The 15801-nt window shown below is 44.0% G+C and overlaps 1 protein-coding gene across 8 annotated transcripts in view; it reads left to right on the forward strand.

Moving 5' to 3' along the window:
- Window positions 1–15801, forward strand: part of dlgap2a (discs, large (Drosophila) homolog-associated protein 2a) — a 656057-nt gene that overhangs the window by 420133 nt on the left and 220123 nt on the right. For 2 of the 8 annotated variants that reach the window (XM_063038704.1, XM_063038714.1), the window contains one exon: window positions 14758–14804. The exons of the other annotated variants lie outside the window; for them this stretch is intronic. The gene's annotated coding sequence lies outside the window, so the exon portion shown is untranslated. The remainder of the gene's footprint in view (window positions 1–14757; window positions 14805–15801) is intronic. 8 annotated transcript variants of the gene reach the window in all.

The raw sequence follows: 15801 nt of genomic DNA on the forward strand, positions 1-15801 counted from the left end.
CTGTGTGTAGGCTGATGGGACCAGGCAGAATATCAGACTAGCATTGACTGGATGGGCCGAGAGGCCTGTTTCCCTGCTGGCTGACTCTGTGACTCCAGGGACAACATGAGCAATGCTAAGCACCCACACCACACTCATGAGAGAACCAGCAGGCGGACAGAGCAGCTGTAAGGTACATGTGTTGAGAGTTCAAAATGAAAGCAAGGTAATTGACAAGAATTAAACTTTTTTCAAGTTTGTCATTTATTTTACTAATATATGTTTATATGTTTAAATGTTTCTTTAACTACTTTTAATGGGCTAGAAACAGTACTGTGTGTGAGAACACTCATCAAGCTGTGGCTGCCTACTGGAGCCAGGCATTCTCCCATGGGCTCAGGGAGCTACCCTGTGAATCAGCCCCACTCACTCGGCCTCTGCACAGTGACCATGCTCAATTCCTGGTGCTGCTCTAGATGGGAGAACTTACATCTCCAAGGTCCCACTATAATGTGACCTCTTAACATAACAATTCCCAACAGTTACTGATGCCATAAGTAGTGGACCTCACTTGGAATGGTCAGAGGATGAAGAAGTGGGGGGCAGATGAGACTGTGATCCCAATTTGATATTGGAATTGGTCTACTATCAACGAGATATGATGAAGAACTTGCCTTGCATACAGTTCATACAGGTCAGATTGTTACACGGTGCTTTGAGGCAGAAAGTGGTGGGACCTGGACAGATTGGATGGGTTGCACCTGCACTCAAGGGAAAGCGGCCAGTGAGTGAGTGGGCTAGTGAAGGAGGGGAGCTTTGAGGCTTTGACTCGAGAGGCTTCGATGAGAAGAGATGGAGGACAAGCTTGCTCGCAGTTAGTCTTTACAATGTCTCCTGAGATGGTGATGTGCCTCTCATGTGAGATGTGGCAGTCTTGGGGGAACGCCCCTCTCCCGCAGAGTCACATCTGCCAGGAGTGCATACGGCTGGGCGATCTGGAAGACCATGTAAGGAATCAGATGCAGCAGCTGGATGACCTTCGACTCATAAGGGAGAATGAGGCAGTCATAGATGAGAGCTACAGGGAGGTAGTCACACCTAGGCAGTCGGAAGCAGTCGTTGGGTGACAGTCAGAGGGGGGAAAGCGAAGGTGAGCAGACAAGTAGTGCAGAGCACCCCTGTAGTCATTCCCCTGAATAATAAGTTTACCGTCCTGGATACTGTTGGCGGGGACAACCAACCAGGTGTGAGCCACGGTGGCAGGGCCTCCGGCACTGAGTCTGACCCTGTGGTGCAGAAGGGTGGGACAGAGAAGAGAAGAGAAGAGAAGAGCTGTCGTCATTGGAGACTCTATAGTCAGGGGAGCAAACAGGGGATTTCGTGGACGTGAGAAGGACACCCGTATGGTTTGTTGCCTCCCGGGTGCCAGGGTCCGGAATGTCTCTGACCGGGTGCACGACATCCTGGTACGAGAGCGAAAGCAACCAGAAGTCGTGATACATGTTGGGACCAACGACATAGGCAGGAAGAGGGATGAGATCCTGAAGTGTGAGTTTCGGGAATTAGGCAGAAGGCTGAAGAACAGGACCTCAAGGGTGGTGTTCTCAGGATTGCTACCAGTGCTACATGACAGTGATGGTAAGAATTGGAGGAGATGGCAGTTGAATGCGTGGCTGAGGAGTTGGTGCAGGGAGCAGGGTTTTAGATTTTTGGATCATTGGGATCTCTTCTGGGGAAGGTGGGACCTGTACAGATTGGATGGGTTGCACCTGAACTCCAGGGGGAGCAATATCCTTGCAGGTAGGTTTGCTAGCATGGTTTGGGAGGGTTTAAACTAATTTGCAAGGGGGATGGGACCCGGAGCGATAGAGCAATGAAAGAAATGCATGGAGTAAAGCCAGATCTAACATATAGAGAGGCTTTGAGGAAACAGAAGCAGAATAAACGGTGTAAAGACAGTAAGGTAGAAGGGCTGAAATGTGTGTACCTCAATGCAAGAAGCATCAAGAACAAAGGTGATGAACTGAGAGCTTGGATACATACATGGAATTATGATGTAGAGGCCATTACAGAGACTTGGCTGGCACCAGGGCAGGAATGGATTCTCAATATTCCTGGATTTCAGTGCTTTAAAAGGGATAGAGAGGGCGGAAAAAGGGGAGGAGGGGTGGCATTACTGGTCAGGGATACCTTACAGCTACAGAAAGGGTGGGTAATGTAGCAGGATCCTCTTTTGAGTCAGTATGGGTGGAAGTCAGAAACAGGAAGGGAGCAGTTACTCTATTGGGGGTATTCTATAGGCCCCCTGGTAGCAGCAGAGATACCGAGGAGCAGATTGGGAGGCAGATTCTGGAAAGGTGAAAAAATAACAGGGTTGTTATCATGGGTGACTTTAACTTCCCTAATATTGATTGGCACCTGATTAGTTCCAAGGTTTTAGATGGGGCAGAGTTTGTTAAGTGTGTCCAGGACGGACTCCTGTCACAGTATGTGGACAGGCCGACTAGGGGGAATGCCATACTAGATTTAGTACCAGGTAATGAACCGGGTCAGGTCACAGATCTCTCAGTGGGTGGGCATCTGGGGGACAGTGACCACCACCCCCTGGCCTTTAGCATTATCATGGAAAAGGATAGAATCAAAGAGAACAGGAAAATTTTTAATTGGGGAAAGGCAAATTATGAGGCCATAAGGCTAGAACTTGCGGGTGTGAATTAGGATGATGTTTTTGCCGGGAAATGTACTATGGACATGTGGTCGATGTTTAGAGATCTCTTGCAGGATGTTAGGGATAAATTTGTCCTGGTGAGGAAGATAAAGAATGGTAGGGTGAAGGAACCATGGGTGACAAGTGAGGTGGAAAATCTAGTCAGGTGGAAGAAGGCAGCATACATGAGGTTTAGGAAGCAGGGATCAGATGGGTCTATTGAGGAATATAGGGAAGCAAGAAAGGAGCTTAAGAAGGGGCTGAGAAGAGCAAGAAGGGGGTATGAGAAGGCCTTGGCGAGTAGGGTAAAGGAAAACCCCAAGGCATTCTTCAATTATGTGAAGAAAAAAAGGATGACAGGAGTGAAGGTAGGATCGATTAGAGATAAAGGTGGGAAGATGTGCTTGGAGGCTGTGGAACTGAGCGAGGTTCTCAATGAATACTTCTCTTCGGTATTCACCAATGAGCGGGAACTTGATGATGGTGAGGACAATATGAGTGAGATTGATGTTCTGGAGCAAGTTGATATTAGGGGAGAGGAGGTGTTGGAGTTGTTAAAATACATTAGGACGGCTAAGTCCCCGGGGCCTGATGGAATATTCCCCTGGCTGCTCCACGAGGCGAGGGAAGAGATTGATGAGCCTCTGGCTAGGATCTTTATGTCCTCGTTGTCCACAGGAAAGATACTGGATGATTGGAGGGAGGCGAATGTTGTCCCCTTGTTCGAAAAAGGTAGTAGGGATAGTCCGGGTGATTATAGACCAGTGAGCCTTATGTCTGTGGTGGGAAAGGTGTTGGAAAAGATTCTTAGAGATAGGATCTCTGGGCATTTAGAGAATCATGGTCTGATCAGGGACAGTCAGCATGGCTTTGTGAAGGGCAGATCATGTCTAACAAGCCTGATAGAGTTCTTTGAGGAGGTGACCGGGCATATAGATAAGGGTAGTGTAGTGGATGTGATCTACATGGATTTTGGTAAGGCATTTTACAAGATTCCACACGGTAGGCTTTTTCGAAAGTCAGAAGGCATGGGATCCAGGGAAGTTTGGCCAGGTGGATTCAGAATTGGCTTGCCTGCAGAAGGCAGAGGGTTTTGGTGGAGAGAGTACATTCAGATTGGAGGATTGTGACTAGTGGTGTCCCACAAGGATCTGTTCTAGGACCTCTACTTTTCGTGATTTTTATTAACGACCTGGATGTGGGGGTAGAAGGGTGGGTTGGCAAGTTTGTAGACAACACAAAGGTTGGTGGTGTTGTATATAGTGTAGAGGATTGTCAAAGATTGCTGAGAGACATTGATAGGATGCAGAAGTGGGCTGAGAAGTGGCAGATGAGTTCAACCCAGAGAAGTGTGAGGTGGTACACTTTGGAAGGACAAACTCCAAGGCAGAGTACAAAGTAAGTGGCAGGATACTTGGTAGTGTGGAGCAGCAGAGGGATCTGGGGGTACATGTCCACAGATCCCTGAAAGTTGCCTCACAGGTGGATAGGGTAGTTAAGAAAGTTTATGGGGTGTTAGCTTTCATAAGACGAGGGATAGAGTTTAAGAGTCGCGATGTAATGAGGCAGCTCTATAAAACTCTGGTTAGGCCACACTTGGAGTACTGTGTCCAGTTCTGGTCGCCTCACTATAGGAAGGATATGGAAACATTGGAAAGGGTACAGAGGAGACTTACCAGGATGCTGCCTGGCTTAGAAAGTATGCATTATGATCAGAGCTTAAGGGAGCTAGGGCTTTACTCTTTGGAGAGAAGGAGGATGAGAGGAGACATGATAGAGGTGTACAAGATAATAAGAGGAATAGATAGAGTGGATAGCCAGTGCCTCTTCCCCAGGGTAACACTGCTCAATACAAGAGGACATGGCTTTACGGTAAGGGGTGGGAAGTTCAAGGGGGATATTAGAAGAAGGTTTTTCACTAAGAGAGTGGTTGGTGCATGGAATGCACTGCCTGAGTCAGTAGTGGAGGAAGTTACATTAGTGAAGTTTAAGAGACTACTAGACAGGTATATGGAGGAATTTAAGGTGGGGGCTTATATGGGAGGCAGGGTTTGAGGGTCAGCACAACATTGTGGGCTGAAGGGCCTGTACTGTGCTTTACTATTCTCTGTTCTATGTTCTAACAAGATAAAACAGTAATAATGCAGAATAAAGTGTAACAACCACAGGGAAAATTTGGTGCAGGTAGACAATAGAACGCAAGATCATGTTGGATTCAGATGTTTTAATTTAGATTATGAGGACACTCAGTCCTCATTTATTGTCATTTAGAAATGCATGCATTAAAAAATGATGCAACATTCCTCCAGAATGATATCACAAGAAAACACAGGACAAACCAAGACTAAAACTGACAAAACCACATAATTATAACATATAGTTAGAACAATGTAAAGCAATACCATAATTTAATTAAGAGCAGACCATGGACATGGTAAAAAAAGTTCTCAAAGTCCCGATAGACTCATCATCTCTCGCAGACGGCAGAAGGGAGAATCTCTCCCTGCCACGAACCTCCAAGCGCTGCCAACTTGCCGATGCAGCACCATTGGAAGCACCCGACCGCAGTGGACTTTGAGTCCATCCGAAACCTTTGCGCCTCTGAGCAGCTCCACCGACACAGCCTCTCCGAGCACCATCCTCTGCCGAGCGCTTTGACCCTGCCCCGGCCGCCGAGCAACAAGCAAATCCGAGGACTCGGGGCCTTCCCCTCCGGAGATTCTGGACCACACAGTAGCGGCAGCAGCGAAGCAGGCATTTCAGAAGTTTCACCAGATGTTCCTCCATGCTCTCATGTCCGTCTCCATCAAATCAGGATTGTGCATGGCACCCTACTTGACAAATAACATACATCACCACCGGAGTAGCCATTGCGAGCTGTGTCGCGCCGCCATCTTCTCCTCCCGCCTATTCAAGGTTTCTTTACTGTAGGAGTGAGGAAGGAGGCACAAATATTGTTGCTTCATGATCATTCTATTTAGTGTTGATAGAACAAAAAAGTTGCACAGTGATAGAGGTCTTCTCGGTAAAGAGTGAGACAAACAGACTAAGAACAGATTAAGAAGGTGGTGCTACCTTGTGTTTAGCTGTTTTATACCCAGAGATAAGGAAAAATTCCATTCAAATTTATAAAGTGTTAACCAATTAGAAAATTATTATCTAAAAAATGCATTATAAAGAAGCTTACAGAGCTTTCCAGAATTATATTTTGTATAACCACTGGAGGCATATTAAACTTGCATATAAAAATTATAGCCATTAGGAAGCATAGTATATACTTTTATATTAGTAATTATAGAAAATATAAGCAGATAATTGTTAAACTGCAAAGAAAATAACAATTAAACAGTCTAATCTAAGAATTAAACAGTCAGCTTCAACAATCATAATATGGTCCAATGAAGTCCAACTTCATAATGAACTTCTTATGAAGTCCAACTTCATAATATGGTATCATTCAATAGTCTTACATAGCAGGATAGAAGCTGTCCTTGAGCCAGGTGGTATGTGCTTTCGGTCTTTTATATCTTCTGCCCAATAAAGAGGAGAGAAAAGACAAGTGGTTGTCAGCTGGAAAGCATCAGTGCAGCAACAGCACTGCACAAAGGCCCTAGGTTGAATATTAGGCATGTAGATCATCAATGTGGATTTGAAAGTTGGCTACAGGCTGACAGTGGTGAAGGAGGTAAAAATCCTGAAGCTTCTATCCAAGCAGTGGTTCCTCCTGCTACCGTGAACAGCTCATAAAACTTTGCAGTATGTGATGCAGATGGTTGGTGGTCAGCGACAGATCCAGCCTCAGCACGAAGAAACACAGCTCAGTCTTGCTGAAACAGTGGCTTTCTGCTTTTCTGATGTAACCATTTTTGTGTCCTCCTAAACACAGAACCGAAAAGCACAGGGATAGACCCTTCTGCTCATCAAGTCTGTATCAAACATAATACCAAATTAAGCTAATTCCCTCAGCCTGAATGTGATCCATGGCCCTCTGTTCCCTGCATATCCATGTCCCCCTTAAATGGCTCTATCATACTTGCTTCCAGCTCCTCCCCCCACAGAACATTCCAGCCACCCAACACTCTCTGTGTTAAAAAAAAACTTGCCCAGCACATTTCCGTTAAACTTTCTCCCTCTTGTATTAAATTTCTGCCCTTTAGATCATAAAACCCTAAGACATTGGAGCATATTTGGGCCATTTGGCCCATTAAGTCTCCTGTACCATTCCATCATGGCTGATTTATTATCTCTCTTGTCTCTATTCTCCTGCCTTCTCCCTAAACCTTTGACAGTCTGACTAATCAAGAACCCATCAACCTCTGCTTTAAATACACCCAATGACTAGGCCTCCACAGCCTTTTATGGCAATGAATTTCACAGATTCACCACACTCGGGCTGAAGAAATAACTCGCTGTCTCTGTTCTAAGGACACTACGGAGGCATAGCGGTTAACGCGATGCTATTACAGCTCAAGGTGTTTTGGAGTGCAGAGTTCAACCCTGACGCTGTTCTGTAAGGTGCCTCTGTACATCCTCCCCGTGGAATACATGGGTCTCTCCAGATGTTCGAGTTTCCTCCCCCGGTTCAAAGACATTCAGGGTAGATTAATTGGTCATTATAAATTGTGCTGTGATTAGGTTAGGGTTAATCAGAGTCATGGGGTTGCTGGGGCAACATGGCTCAAAGGGCCGGAATGGTCTACCATATACTGTATCACCAGTTAAAATAAATAAGTAAATGGAAGTCCTTCTATTCTGAGCCCTCTAATCCTGGAGTCATCCGCTATAGGAAACACCATCTAGTATTAGACATTTCTACCCTGGGAGAAAGACTGACTTTCGCATTATCTTCTATCAGGCCTCTCCCACTCCAGAGAAAACAACTCAAGTTTGTTCAACCCTTCCTTATAGCTCTAGTCCAGGCAGCATCGTGGTGAACATCTTCTGCATCTGCTCCAATGCCTCCACATCCTTCCTTCAATGGAGCAACCAAACTTGTATATATATAAAAGTTCGTTAAGTCGTGCAAAAAGAGAGGAAAAATGTAGTGTTCATGGATTAAATATCCATTCAGAAATCTGATGATGGAGGGGAAGAAGCTATTGCTTAAACATTGAGTGTATGGCTTCAGGCTCCTGTACCTCCTTCTTGTTGATAGAAATGAGAAGAGGGCATGCCCTGGATGATGGGGGTTCTTAATGATGTATGCCGTCTTTTTGAGGCATCGCCTTTTGAATGTGTCCTCGATGCTGGTGAGGCTGGTGACCGCGATGGGACAGGCTGAGTGAAAGAGTTTCTGCAGCTGTTTCTAACCCTGTGCAGTGCCCCCTCCATACCAGATGGTGATGCAACCAGTTAGAACGCTCTCCACAGTACATCTGTAGAAATTTGTGAGTGTTTTTTTGGTGACGTACTAATACTCTTCAAACTCCTAATGACGTATAGACATTGTCATGGCTTTTTTTGTAAATGCATCAATATGTTGTATTCATTGCCCCTGGAAACAGTGGTAAGTATGGGTAAAAACACCTTCTTTCCTACCCGATCTGCTTACACACCACATTCAGGGAGCTATGGATTTTGACCCCAAAGTGTCTCTGTATCCTGAATCTGTTGTTATTTTAGAGTTTACATTTCTTCACTTAGGGGCTTTATCTCCACACCCACTCTGTGGCAGAGTGTACTCAGTGGGGATTGAGGAGCTGGAGATATGGGTGTGAGGGAGAGCAGGAAGATGGAACTGCACCAAGAGTTTAACTCTGCTCTTACGGAAAAGTGCAGCAGATTAAAGGGGACATGTGATCATTTGCTCTAATCTTCTAAACACTTTGTAGCTACTTTGCCTTTTTTGGTCTCATGAGCTCCACTTCTCATTTACACACAAGTTACTTACCGTAGCTCCTGGTTTGTTGTGTGATAAACTGGTAGCTCATAAGAACAATTAACAGTGTTAACGTAATTTGTATTCAAGAAAAGGCATTGCATTCTGTAAAGTTAATCCTGTTAGGACATAGAACATAGAACAGTACAGCACAGTACAGGCCCTTCGACCCACAATGTTGCGCCGACCCTCAAACCCTGCCTCTCAAATAACCTCCCACCTTAAATTCCTCCATATACCTGTCTAGTAGTCTCTTAAATCTCATTCTGTTCATTTAATCTGTCTCATAAAGTGATACCATTTAACTTCCATGCCTTTATATCAATCATGGCTTAACCTTTCATGATAAAGTGCTGATATGAGCAGAAACTTAATGGGAATGGTGTTTTAGATGTCTCTCTCTTTTGGATATTACTGTAGACAAAACTTTACCACCAGGGAGTTCAGTCCCATTGATAGTACAATTTGGTAGTGGCACCATGTGGAATCCATTCACAAAATTCACTTCCACTAACTTTGTTGTGATGACATTTTGTAGTTAGTGAGCAAGAAATTACACAGAAATGGAGTGACTTCAGTGGCGATGGTGAGGATAAGTATGCAGAAACTCTGCCCCCAGGACTTCATGGTGATTGCTCTAACACTCAGTCAGCAGAATGCCATGATTGAAGGGTACAGGTACAACATTTGAGTCCCTTACGATAATTTCTAAGACTGTGTTCTGTTAATCATCTGCCATATTAGAATCATTGTCATAGCGCATTGCAGAATGGAAATTAATCTTTCAGCCCATAAGGTCCATTCCAACAAAAGTCCCATTTGCCCATGTTTTACCCACTTTCCTCCAAACATGTCCCTGTCTAAGTGTCTTTTAAATGTTGTTATTTTACCTGCCTCAAATGCTTCCTCTGGCACCTCATTCCATATACCCACTACTCTCTGAGTGAAGAAGGTGTCCCTGCTGAGGTCCCTTTGAAATCTTTCACCTTTCACATTAAACCCGTGCTTTCTCACTCTTAGCTCCTCTTCCCTGGGAAAAAGGCTTGTGTGTATGTACCCAATCTGTGAACTGCCATAATTTTATGCATTCAGATGACATGAATGATATATACTTTTGTAACCATTTCTCCGGTCCTTCAGAAATCTTTAGTTAAAAAGGCCAAGTGTGAACTATGATGTTCACTCACTGACTGTAAGATAGATGGATAGATACTTTATTGATCCCAAAGGAAGTTATAGTCTCACAATAACATTGTAAGTGTGCAGGTATACTGTATAAATATTAGAAGAGAGGCAAGAAAGAATAAAAAAGAAATAACCTCAAACAGTCCAACAGGAGGGGGTCATCACTTCCCCGTTATAGGTTGACTCATTATAGATCCTGATGGCTGAGGGTAAGAATGACCTCGTATAGTTCTCCTTGGAGCAGCGCAGTTGTCTTAATCTATCACTAAAAGTGCTCCCCTGTTCAGGCAATGGGGCATGCAGAGGGTCGGAAATATTGTCCAGAATTGCCAGAATCCGGAAGGTCTTTTGGCCTACCACAGCCTCCAGTGTGTCCAGTTTGACTCTTATAACAGAGCCAGCCTTTCTAATCAGTTTATTGATCCTGTTGGCATCACCCATGTTGATGCCATTGCCCCAGCACACCACTGCATAGAAAATTGTACTGGCGACAATGGACTGGTAGTACTGTGAAGGAGAGCCCTGCATACTCCAAAGGACCTCAGTCTCCTCAGGAAGTAGAGGTGACTCTGGCCCTTCTTATACACAGCCTCTGTGTTGGTGCTCCACTCAAGTCTGTCATACATGTTCTCCCACAGGTACGTGCCACATCCACGTCCTCACCGTCAATAGTAACAGGGAGCTGTGCAGACTTACTCTTCCTAAAGTCCATCACCATCTCCTTTGTCTTACTGATATCGAGCTGCAGGTGATTCAGCTTGAACCATTTGATAATATCCTCCACCAGGGCCCTGCATTCATCCTCCCATCCTCCCTTTATACTCCAAACTACTGCTGAGTCATCAGAGAATTTCTGCAGGTGACATGACTCAGTGTTGTATCTAAAGTCTGAGGTATACAGGGTAAACAGGAAGAAGGCAGTACAGTCCCCTGTGGAGCCCCAGTGCAGCTTATCACTATGTCTAACACACAGCTCTGAAGCAGCACAAACAGTGATCTGCCAGTCAGGTAGTCCATTATCCAGGATACAATGGAAGTGCCAACCTGCACTGAATGGAGCTTTTCTCCCAGCAATGAGGGCTGTATGGTATTGAAGGCACATGAGAAATCGAAAGACATAACCCTCACAGTGCTGCCCTGCTTATCCAAATGGGAGTAGGCTCTGTTCAGCAGGTAAATGACAGCATCGTCGACTCCAATGTACTCCTGGTAGGCAAACTGCAGGGGATCAAGGGCTGATCTAACCAGGGGTCGGAGGTGAGCCAGCACCAGCCTCTCTAGGGTCTTCGTGATGTATGAGGTAAGGGCCACTGGACAGTAGTCATTCAAAACTTTGGGTTGGCCCTTCTTGGGTGCTGAAACCACACGCTGTGTTTTCCACACAGTCGGGACTCTTTCCAGGATGAGATTCAGATTGAAAATGTGCTGGAGACCTCCACATCGCTGCTTAGCACACTCCTTCAAGACCTTGGGGTTCACACCATCTGGTCCCAATGCGTTGCCATGTCTGAGTTTCCCCAGAGCCATTCTCACCTGCCCAGTAGTAAATGTGGGTTCATGATGCCTGGGAGAGGTGAAGATCAGGACGATAGCAGTTGGAATGTGGAGGTGTGGATGCTAGGTGTAGGGGAAGGGGGGGTGTAAATAACGGTGGCCTGTGTTGGTCATCCATGTGTTGAACTGGAAGGGGGAAGAGGGGAAGTGTTGGTGCTGAGGGAGCATTAGGTGTCTCGGCACCTGGACTGGTGTGCTGAGGGGGGAGTGAACAGGAGAGCAATTATCAATCCTATTGAAGAATTGGTTTAACTCATTAGCCCATTCATGGCTGCATTCTGAGGCTCTAAAGCTAGACTGATTGAAGCCAGTGATGTTCCTCATGCCTTGCTATGCTTCCCATGTGCGACTCTGCCCAGTCTTGTTCTCCAGCTCTCTCCTGTATCCCTTTTTAACCACCTTGATCTTCTCCTTTAGTTCCCTCTGCACATGTTTCAATTCCTCCCTGTCTGTGGTTTCCTTCTGTGGTTGAGATGGTCTCTGGAGACCATTTCTTTCCTGACTTGGTGGTAGCTAGCTGTTGCTGTAGTTTGGGCTTATACAAGGGAATGAGGTGAACCAGGTTGTGATCTGATCTTCCAAGTGAGGGAGAACTGTGGAGCTGTATGCATCTTTAATATTTGCAAACAATAGATCCAATGTAAGGTACCCAGTAAGATAATAAAATCAGAATCAGATTTATTATCATTGGCACGTGACGTGAAATTTGTTAACTTCGCAGCAGCAGTTCAATGCAATACATAACAGAAGAAAAAAAACACAAAATAAAATAATCATAATAAATAAATAAATTACAGTATACATATATTGAATAGATAAAAAATTATGCAAAAACATACTATATATAGTATTTATCTTTCAATCAAATTAATAGCATTTATCTTTCTCTTCTCACAATAACAAATCTGTAGGTATGTTCCATCAGAAACACATCCCACACTTCATTGTTTGATATCAGTTGCATAGCTTTCTTATCCACCAGTTTCACAATTCATGGGGATATAATTCACCTCAGTTAGATGGAGATCAAGAGCCACGAGGTAACATTGCACCTCTATACAACCCTGGTTAGACCCTGTTCAGTTCTGGTTGCCTCATTTCAGGAAGGATGTGAAAATTTTAGAGAGGTTGCAGAGGAAATTTACTAGGATGCTGTTAGGAATAGAAAACCTGTTGTTACATGCTCAAGGAGATGTGTTTTTTTTGTGAGAATGCTGTAATGGTCTTTTGGAGGTCACCTGATGTGATTTTCCCGCCGTTGTGAGGTCACGTGATGACATGTGCCCCCCCCGCCCCCCGGTGACTATATAAGGGTCGACTCAGGTGACGCAGTAGGGATTTTGAGTTTGTAGATTTTCGGGTAGGACGTGTTGTATCTCCGTTTCTGTTGCGTTTGTTTTTGTGACGCAGTTTCATTTTTAAAACGGTTGTATGTTCTGTTGAAAGATTCCATATTATTTGGACTGGGAATTTGTGGCTGGAAGTACCAATTTACTCAATTCCGACAGTTTTCAAGGGAGAGTGAAGAATTCATCTAAGTGAAGGATCGAGAGAAGTCGGCATCGTTTGGGCAGTTTAATAAAGGATCGAACTTATTGAGTCTTCGTTGAAGAGAACCTGCATTGAGATAACTCTTGTAAAAGCGCAATAAGTTCATGCATAAAGGCGCTCTCTCTCTAAACAGTTTAAGGTCAGTCGATTTAAACTGTTTATTTTCGGCATTGGGAATCCTGTGGACAGAACCGGCAGTAAAGGTGCGTCGGCGAAGAAATCGTTCTCCAGAGAAGTTTCTCCCGATTGAATGTGTAAAACTGTTGGACTTTTGAAGTTATCGCTTTAAGAACTATATCTGACTGTATCGCTTTAAGAACTGTTGTCGCATTTAACGCTTTAAGAACCAGAGCCGAGGGGAGTTGATGAACGGCTGCGTACCTGTTTAACCTCCGGTTAAAGTTTTCCTTTGTTTTTTTTTCCCTTATCGTTTATGTGTTTAATAAATGTCTGGTTGTTTTTATAAAACTTGTATCGATTAATATTCATTGTTGCCGGTTACGTAACGTAACACTGTCTGATGAGCGTAGATTGAGTGAACTGGGACTTCTCTCTTTGGAGCGAAGAATGATGAAAGGTGATTTGATAAGAGGTATAGATCAAGAGAACAGCCAGAGACCTTTTCCCAGGATGAAAATAGCTAACGCGGGGGGGGGGGTGTAACTTCAAGGTATTGGGAGGAAAGTATAGGGAGAGATATCAAGAGGTACGTTTTTAACATGGCGAGTGGTAGGTGCATGGAATGTGCTGCCAGGGTGGTGGTCGAAGCAAATGCAATAGAGATTCTTAAATGGGTACGTAGATGATAGAAAAATGGAGGGCTTTTGTGAGAGGGAAGGGTTAGACTGATCTTGGAGTAGGTTAAAGGGTCAGCACAACATCGTGGGCCAAAAGGCTTGTACTGTGCTGCACTTTTCTACGTTCTATATATGAACTTGGTGCCAAACCAAATTAAACAAGGTAAATTTATTTCTACAATTCTCTGACATTTCCTATTCACAATGTGTGGGGAGTTTTCAGGACGAAAGTGTTGGGTGCCAACATCTCTGAAATGAGGGCGCTGAACAATCACTTTATGCCAAAACTACATTCAGGTAGAATTATAAGCAAAAAGGGACTTGTTTGGCCTGTATAACTAATACTGTCTCTTTGAATATACCATACAAGCAGTGATTCTAACCTCCATATATAACCAGTGTGAAGGCACTTGCAATTGATTTTTGAGCAATATATTGTCAGCCCCACTCAGAAAGTATGATAAGCAGTCATAATTGTTTTGTTGTAACTGTGATCCATATATAACTATCCAAAGTAATATCTCTCAGCTATATTTACTATACCTCCAATGGTAAGTTCCAAGTCTTCCTTTGGATGCGGGTGGGACTTGGTGAGTATTAGGAACCAATTCCTCTTATACAGGGGAAAGTCTGGCAGATGACTAGTGTGGAGTGGTTTTATTCACCCTGTGCTGCAGTGACCAGTAGGGTTTGGGGGGGGGGGTGGCATTGGCCAGTCTCTGACTAAAGACCATCTTCCAGTTAACAAGGTGCATTGCTCTGATAATCAGTACCCTAACAAGTTTTTTAAAAAAAAGAGACAAATGCTATCATTTGCAAAACAAATTTTGGACATCCAAATTGTAACAGGGAGAAATAAATGTTGAATAACTGGGTGGTGTCTCAGCTATTATTTTACATAGAGACCTTTGTAAAATAGGCTCTGCATTGTAAGCTAAGTGAAATGTTACTAAGTGCCTCATTAGAGAAATTAGTGATCAATAATGGCTGATTAACTTTACCATTCTTTTAATCCGATTATTATCGACAGTATTAAACTCTGTTCTGCCTGTTGAGGCTCGTTGTCTTTATCCACTTGTTGTCCTGAACCTGTTCTGTTTCTACAGGTAGTATTTCCTGTGCTGTTTCTGTGGCAGTACTGTTTTGATCTGTGGTAAGTTTGTTTTGTTGTTACTGTGTTACATATATATAAGTATCCAAAATAAATTTTCTGAGCTAGCTTGGTGTAAGATTTCCGGTTGTTCAGCATGACGGAGTGTGTCTATTTCTGTGCTGTGCGTAGTTGATGGTGTTTTGTTGTCTTGTGTGTTTCTGGTGTTAGGTTTAAGATTGTACGTCTGTTGGTGCTCTCTTCCAATTTTGTACACAAACCAAAGAAAGTGAATTGGTTAGACTTCTACTTTGCATAGATTTTCAGACAATGTTCAGCTGGTTGAAAAATGCTCCTGATATAAATGTTAAATGCTGGGATGTGGTAATTATTACAGGATGTACAGTTTAGAGGGATGGTGGTTCCTAATCTGTACAATCAGAGCCTGGTCACGTGGAGAGAATTCAAATGAAAATTTAGTGAGACCAGGAGTCTGTGCCAAGGGAAAGTGGAATGTTAAATGATTTAAACCAAGCAGCAAGAGACAGTAAGCAAACAAGCAGAGTAATTTGATCTAAAGGGATAAAATTAATTGATCAAATGCCACAGGAAAAAGATCCACATTATACTGAATACAGATGTTAGACATACTGTATATAAAACCTAGCTGTTAGAGGGGAATGAAATGAGCTGAGAGAGGCTGCGTGCCATTGCTGTGGTTAGTGAGATGCTCGGAGTATGCTATTCATCCTTCACAAAGAACCCTGCAGATGCTCAGACTTCAGCTTGGCATTTCCACAGAGGCTAGTGATCCCATCATGCAGGAAGTGCTCAATACAGAGGGGAGCAATGTTCAGGAGGATGGTAATCCCGCACCATCAGGTGGGACAGTGAGAAGCTAAACTGTTGATGTTGACTCAATACGTAACATGTTGTAATTCGGCAGTGAACAGTTCAGGGAAATGAAATGTAATACACATTTACAGGTCCTTGGGGCAGCTATTTGTTCTTAATGGAAGTGTGGAAGTAGATCTTGGCTATGGAAGGGAGAGGAATGAGT

The sequence above is a fragment of the Mobula hypostoma genome, chromosome 2, assembly GCF_963921235.1.
Source record: "Mobula hypostoma chromosome 2, sMobHyp1.1, whole genome shotgun sequence".
Classification (NCBI taxonomy): domain Eukaryota; kingdom Metazoa; phylum Chordata; class Chondrichthyes; order Myliobatiformes; family Myliobatidae; genus Mobula; species Mobula hypostoma.